This window comes from Micropterus dolomieu, linkage group LG17 (assembly GCF_021292245.1).
Source record: "Micropterus dolomieu isolate WLL.071019.BEF.003 ecotype Adirondacks linkage group LG17, ASM2129224v1, whole genome shotgun sequence".
In the NCBI taxonomy this organism is placed as follows: Eukaryota; Metazoa; Chordata; class Actinopteri; order Centrarchiformes; family Centrarchidae; genus Micropterus; species Micropterus dolomieu.
Window position 1 is genome coordinate 19,608,146 of NC_060166.1, and position 6,677 is coordinate 19,614,822.

At 46.7% G+C, this 6,677-nt stretch overlaps 1 long non-coding RNA gene across 1 annotated transcript; it reads right to left on the bottom strand.

Annotated features, from left to right (window-relative positions):
• Positions 1-4,068: 4,068 nt before the first annotated feature.
• On the bottom strand, positions 4,069-5,030 carry LOC123986668. Its single transcript, XR_006828925.1, has 3 exons — positions 4,551-5,030; positions 4,316-4,461; positions 4,069-4,230 (listed from the first exon to the last, which is right to left on the bottom strand). It is a non-coding gene; the product is annotated as an uncharacterized LOC123986668 (long non-coding RNA).
• Positions 5,031-6,677: the final 1,647 nt, after the last annotated feature.

Below are 6,677 nucleotides of genomic sequence, written 5' to 3' on the forward strand. Positions count from 1 at the left end.
TTAATTGACTTTCAAAACCACAAGGGCCATCAATGCCCACTCATAATAGAGATGCTAGTTTTCTGGAAATAAAGCATTTCCAATTCCAGGAAAGTTGCGGATAAAAACAGTTCTCAACAAGGAGGAGCAATGATTTGCATAACTTTGACAGAAACAACATCCATGAATGCGTTGCATGTCAACTGCCTTCTGTTTATTACTGTTGAAATATTCCATCCATTCTTTTAATGAAGAAACCAGCAGTCACAGGGGCTGAACAAGTGCTGCATGTTATAAATGCACTGTTCACCAGCTGCCATTGACTTGCATTGATCCTCACCTTACTTAGAGTAATGTGACAAGTACCCAGCTGCCAACCTCACAATATAACACCATCAATTGATTTGTATCTGTATTTGTCTCTGTTGTTTTTGTCTTTTTCCAATAAGATACAAGGTAGCTATCGCTGTTAGGGGTGGGGGATATGGCTTATGGTTGAGAAGGAATATGGCATAAAGAGATATTCTCCAGCAGAAATAAAAAGAAAAGAAGCAATGACGCTTGGCATGGTCAGTCAAGTTGGAGGAAAGAAAGGCTTTGGGGCAAAAACGAGATAAAAACATAAAAGTGAAGGAAGGATGCAGAGAGGGCTGGTGGATACTGATATTGCCCTAATGAGGTGATGGAGGAAATGCGGGAGGGTTAAAATAGTTGGAGGAATACAGTTAAGGGGATGAGTCATAGGGCACATGCCTAAGGTGGAGGAAAAGACTGTGGAGCTGTGGGAGTATGAGTAGGGTGGGAAGGAGGAGGTGATGGGGAGGAGGAGAAGGACATTTAGATTGATGAGTCATCACACGCAGGAGATAGAGAAAGAGAAATGGAAGAATGGATGGACGAATAACCAGAGATGAAAGCTGAGGGGAGGAGGGTTATTCCTGTAACCTTTCAAGCAAGCAGGAGTGGTGACAAGTTGGCCGGATGACTGCTGGCACCGACACAACATAACACCCGCGACACAATCTATGATGACTTGTTGGGACGGATGGACAGACGGACGGACGGACAGACATTGCCACCATATGTTGCTATGTCAAGACCATTATTTCTAAGGCTTCTAACATGGTGTCCATAAGTGTGTAAAGTACCATCTATGGGAGGTCTTTCCATAATGACTGCTCGCTCTGCATGATGAAAGCAAAAATAGATGGAGTTAGGTCAAGGGAGAAGTATACACACACGACACACATTTGACTGCTTTTACTTTATTTCTCTCACACAGCTCAAAAACACAATACATCCATATACAAATATTACACTAACTCCCAAACTGTGTCTCTTTTTTAAACATCCACACAAATAGTGACTCTTCATCTTGACTCCAAGGTCTTAGGCTATTGACTATGGGTGCCACAAGGTCAACTGCAAGGGATAGATAGAGATGACAGATAGGCAGTATTAGTAATATATTGACTTGCACAGGAGTCAGTGGAAGTGTTAGGGTGTCATATTGTCTGCCATAGAGCAGCAGCACATTTATAATGCTTTGAAAGGAAGCACATAATCTGTGATATTTTATTCTTTGGAATCTGATGTTTAAATCTTCATATTTCTCTTTTCACAGAACTTCTAAATGAGGGAAAAAAAATCCAGACACTTACTAAGCTCACTTTTGGGCCAGTGGCATAGTGCATTGTGTGTTACGTGGGTGGTGTGGTGTGGGGACAGAGAGGACCCAAATGCAGCGCTCTGAGCGAAGGAGGTTTATTTAGGGAAAAAGGGGGTTGAGGGACTGGAGTGGAGGGAGAGGTGGATGCCGGGGAAACACTGGCACAGGGAAACCAACGGGACTGGCAACACTGGGGCCAAGGAAGGGAGGATGCAGGGGGGGACTGGGAGGAGGCCACGGTTGTAGCCCGAAGAGGAGAGGTCTGGAGGATGAGCCCAGCCAACAGAACGGATGACGAGGGTGAACCTGGGAGGGAAAACAGACAGAGTTAGTGACTAGAGCAACAAAATACAGGAAAAATGATAAAAAACAAAAAACATTAGAGCCTGAACGCAGAGGTGGCACTGGGTATGGGGCAACGACGATCAAGCAAGAATGGTGTGGAGAAACGGGGTTGACTACTGGCAGGTGTGGCAGGCTGACGAGGTGGCTGATGAGGTGCAGGTGCGGGTCGTTGGCTGGGCTCAGGAGCAGAGGGAGAGAGAGCACACACAGGGGAGAAAACACAGGGAGGCAGGCAGGGAAGAGAAAACCAAGGAAAAAGCAGAATAACTGATAAAAAGGAGAGAAAAAACCAGGACACTCACCGTCAGCCGGGCTGCCACCACAACATTGTGTCTACTGAAAAGCCGAAAAGATTACACTTTGATTCAATTCACTTTAATGGCCACAAAGGTAGGGTAGTGGAAATTTATTTTGGTACAGTGTGAAACTGTTCCATTAACATCACGGCAAAGATAAGGATCACATGGCTACAATCACATCAGATGTCACATTACAAACATACCGTAACACAACAGTTACACACAGATTGGTGAGGGGAAATAAATGGCTACGAAGCTAAGGAGCTTAGGCTGTGGAAAGTTGTTCATCCTGAAGGTCACATGAACATCTGTACAAAATTCCATGGTAATCCATTCAATAGTTGTTGATATATTTCAATAAAAGGAAAATGTCAACCTCATAATGGTGGTAAATGAAAGGTTAGGGGATTACCAATGTCATTAGGATTCATACTCATCGAACCATAAATGTTTTTACTAAATGTGCTGTTGTAGTCAAGACTGCCCAAACCGAGACCAAGTCAAGACCAAGAACAGAGTTTATCAAGACCGAGACAAGACCAATACTTTTAGGGGCTGAGACCAAGTTGAGACTAATGGCGCGTTTGAGACCGGTTGGAACTGGGATATTTCCCAGTTGAAACTTCCAACTTCCGACATCAAAGCGTTCCAGGTGCATGGTGGTGCATGACGACGAAAGTGAACGAAAACCATGGCTGACCGTGACAAAGTGGACACACAGTTGCACCCTCAGCAGTGTTTTAGGTGTTACTTCAAAGGATGGCAGTTTAACTGCAACAACTGACATAAATAGCCAATATGTTACTAGTTAACTGTGTACCCCTCTAGCCACATCAGTTGGTAACCCTCAAGTCAGTCAATGTTGAAGGTTACACTTCCTAATGTTTTGGCATTTTTAACAATAACTTTTATGCAGAGAAGATGACTTTATGAGATTCTTTACTGTAGCCAGCTACCTAATACATATTTCTACATCAATGTACATGCAGAACAGGTTTTACTATATGATCGTATGTATAATTTCAATTTACATACATATATACTTTGTTGTCTTTTAGTTTATGGTTGACCATTTACAGTGTGTGCTTCCATGGGAGCTGACATTGTTTTGTGACGTAATTCAGCTGCTACTCGTGAAGTCGGGGTACATATTTTTTCTCCAAGGAAATCCGACTTCAAGTGGCGTTCCAGGATAGTTTTTCTAGTTCGAGGTCGGAAATTTCCCGGTTCCGAGTTGCCTGGAACGCAGCATAAGACCGAGGGAGGGTGAGACCAAGTCAAGACCAAGACCAGTTCCCCACATTACATGACACACAAGAAAATGTGGAACGAGATCATAGGTACTTCTCAAATTGATCTGACACCCACGTACAAACAATTACAGCTGAACTCAACCTAAGCATCTTTATTCAACACTCCTTTTCCATGCTTACCACTGCGGTGAGGGGTGACGGGAAAAACATTTTTATTTAGGGTCATTGGTTGCATTTGAAGAAATACATTTTACATCCAATCAAAGTTAGGATGTTAACAAATAAATCAGACAATGCAAAAGCAATTTATTGATATTCCCAAAGTTATGGTCTTGAAATAAAATCCTGAGTCTGAGACAAGACCGAGACTATCAAAAAGTGGTCTTAAGACCGGTCTTAAGTACTACAACACTAACTAAATGTAACGGCAAGTCATCCAACAGTTGTTAAGATATTTCAGCTTGGACCAAACAGACAGACTGTCAGGAGTTATGCTAGACATGGAGACAAAGCAGCAGTTAAACAGTTTATTGATTGAGGCAGCGTGAGCAAACTAGGCAGGGTGAGGTGGCAGGGAGTCTCTTTCCAAGCAGTGGAGCATGAGGGCTGGCTGGCGTGGCTGGCTGGAAAGTTTAGATCTCTGCTTTGAGGGACTTGGAACTGGCTGGCAGGCAGAGCAGGTGATCTGGAGACAGGCAGAGAGAAGTTAGTAAAAGCAAACTGGTTGCTAGATTAACAGGCTTAAGGCTAGATGCTAAGGTAAGACCTACGGTACGCAAATTAACAATCCAGCAGGTAATGGAAGTCTGGTCTGTCCTTAAGAGGTAGGGATGGCTGATCAGGAACAGGTGCGTGATTACCAGCAGGTGCAGCAAGTGCCAACTCAGGAACCCAGACATTCCCAGGATTCAAAAAACTGAAAGAAGAAAAAAAACACACCAAGCATGCCTCACTCACCCAAAGGAAAAGAAAAACAACAAAAAAAACAAATCAAAACACACTCACTCAGTCCCAAACTCAGGTGAAAGATGCAGGGTTCATGACAGTACCCCCTCCCCAACAGGTGCCTCCGGGCGCCCTACCAGGCCTCTCAGGATGCAGCCTATGAAAGTCCCTGACGAGGGAGGCATCCAGGATCTGCCGGCGGGGAACCCAGCTCCTCTCCTCAGGGCCATAGCCTCCCCAGTCGACAAGGTACTGGAACCCACGGCGGCGCAAGTCCAAAATCCGGCGGACTGTATAAGCGGGGAAGCCATCAATCATCTGTGGAGGTGGAGGAGGGGGAGGAGCCAACGGGCTGGTGGAAACAGGTTTGATGCGTGAGACATGGAACGAAGAGTAGACCCGAAGGGAGCGAGGCAGTTTGAGCCTGACCACCGTGGTGATATTGGTGGTGGTGATTGATAACTGTCCACTACAAACGGGCCAATGAATCTGGGCGACAGCTTCCTAGAGTCTGTCTTAAGGGGCAAGTCCCTGGTGGAAAGCCAAACCCTATCCCCCACAGAGTAGTTGGGCGCCGGGGTGCGGTGGCAGTTGGCAAAATGTTGGTCCCGACCTGAGGCCTTGAGAAGAGCCGAACTGGCAGGCAGAGACGAAAGACTTCGTGTCCGCCTCCTTCTGACTGGGTCTGGTACAAAAGACGTCCAGGGGGGGCGTTACCTGGATCAGGTTGAGTGCGTAGGGCTGCCCTGACCTCGTTCTCAATTCCCCAGGTCACCACCCCAACGACACAGGCGGCAGGCACAACGGTGTCAGGAGGCGGGCGAGACTCCTCCTTGGAAAACAGAGAGGGCATCGGGCTTGATGTTGCAAGAGCCGGGCCTGTAGGTCAGAGTGAAGTTAAATCGACCAAAAAACAAGGCCCAAGGCTTGGCGGGAGTTGAGGCGCCTGGCTGAGTGGATATATTCCAAATTTTTATGGTCTGTCCAAACGAGGAATGGCTGTTCCGCCCCCTCCAGCCAGTGCCATCATTCTTCCAAAGCCAACTTGAAAGCCAGCTGCTCGCAGTTACCCACATCATAGTTGCATTCTGCAGGAGAGAGAAGGTGAGAAAGAAAAGCACATGGGTGAAGTTTTCCATCCTCTACTGACCGCTGTGAAAGTACCGCCCCTACCCCTAGGTCAGAGGCGTCTACTTCCACCATGAACTGCCTGGAGGGGTCCGGCTGAGTGAGGATGGGGGCCTCCGTGAAGCGCTCAGATCCGCAAACGCTTCTGGTGTCCACTGAAACTGTTTAGTAGTAGAGGTAAGAGTGGTTAAAAGAGCAGCCACACGGCTGTAGTTGCGGATAAAACGTCTGTAGAAGTTGGCAAAGCCCAAAAAACTTTGCAATTGCTTATTTTCTGGTCTGGGCCACTGCTGGACTGCTCTCACCTTGACAGGATCCATTGTTACCTGACCCTTGGAGATGACATAGCCAAGAAACGAGACTGGAGGCGTGGAATTCACATTTCTCAGCCTTGACAAATAACCGTTTCCAGGAGTTGTTGGAGCACTCGACGGACATGCTGGACGTGGTCAGACAGGTTACTGGAAAAAAATCAGAATGTCGTCCAAATACACAAAAACTTCCCCAATATGTCTCTGAGAACATCATTGATCAGGCTCTGGAAAACTGCGGGGGCATAGGTGAGCCCAAAGGGCATCACCAGGTACTCAAAATGTCCAATAGTGGTGTTAAAGGCGGTCTTCCATTCATCACCCTCCCTAATACGTACCAGATGGTTGCGGAGGTCCAGCTTAGCAAAGATGGTGGCTCCCTGGAGAGAGTCAAGTGGTAAAGGGTATTTATTCTTCACAGTTATGTTATCCATCCTCTATAATCGATGCAGGGGCGATGTGTCTTGTCTTTCTTCTCCACAAAGAAGAAGCCGGCTCCTAGGGGTGATGAGGATGGACGAATTATCCCAGAAGCCAGGGATTCCTCAGTATAGGTCTCCATAGCCTCTCTTTCTGGCTTAGAGATACTATACAGGCGACTGTTGGGAAGGGGGGTGCCAGGCAGCAGGTCTATGGCGCAGTCATAGGGGCGATGAGGTGGTAGGGATAGCGCCTGCTGCTTACTAAAAACCTCCTGGAGGTCATGGTAATCTTCGGGAACGAGGGAGAGGTCAGGCGCGGGTGGGCT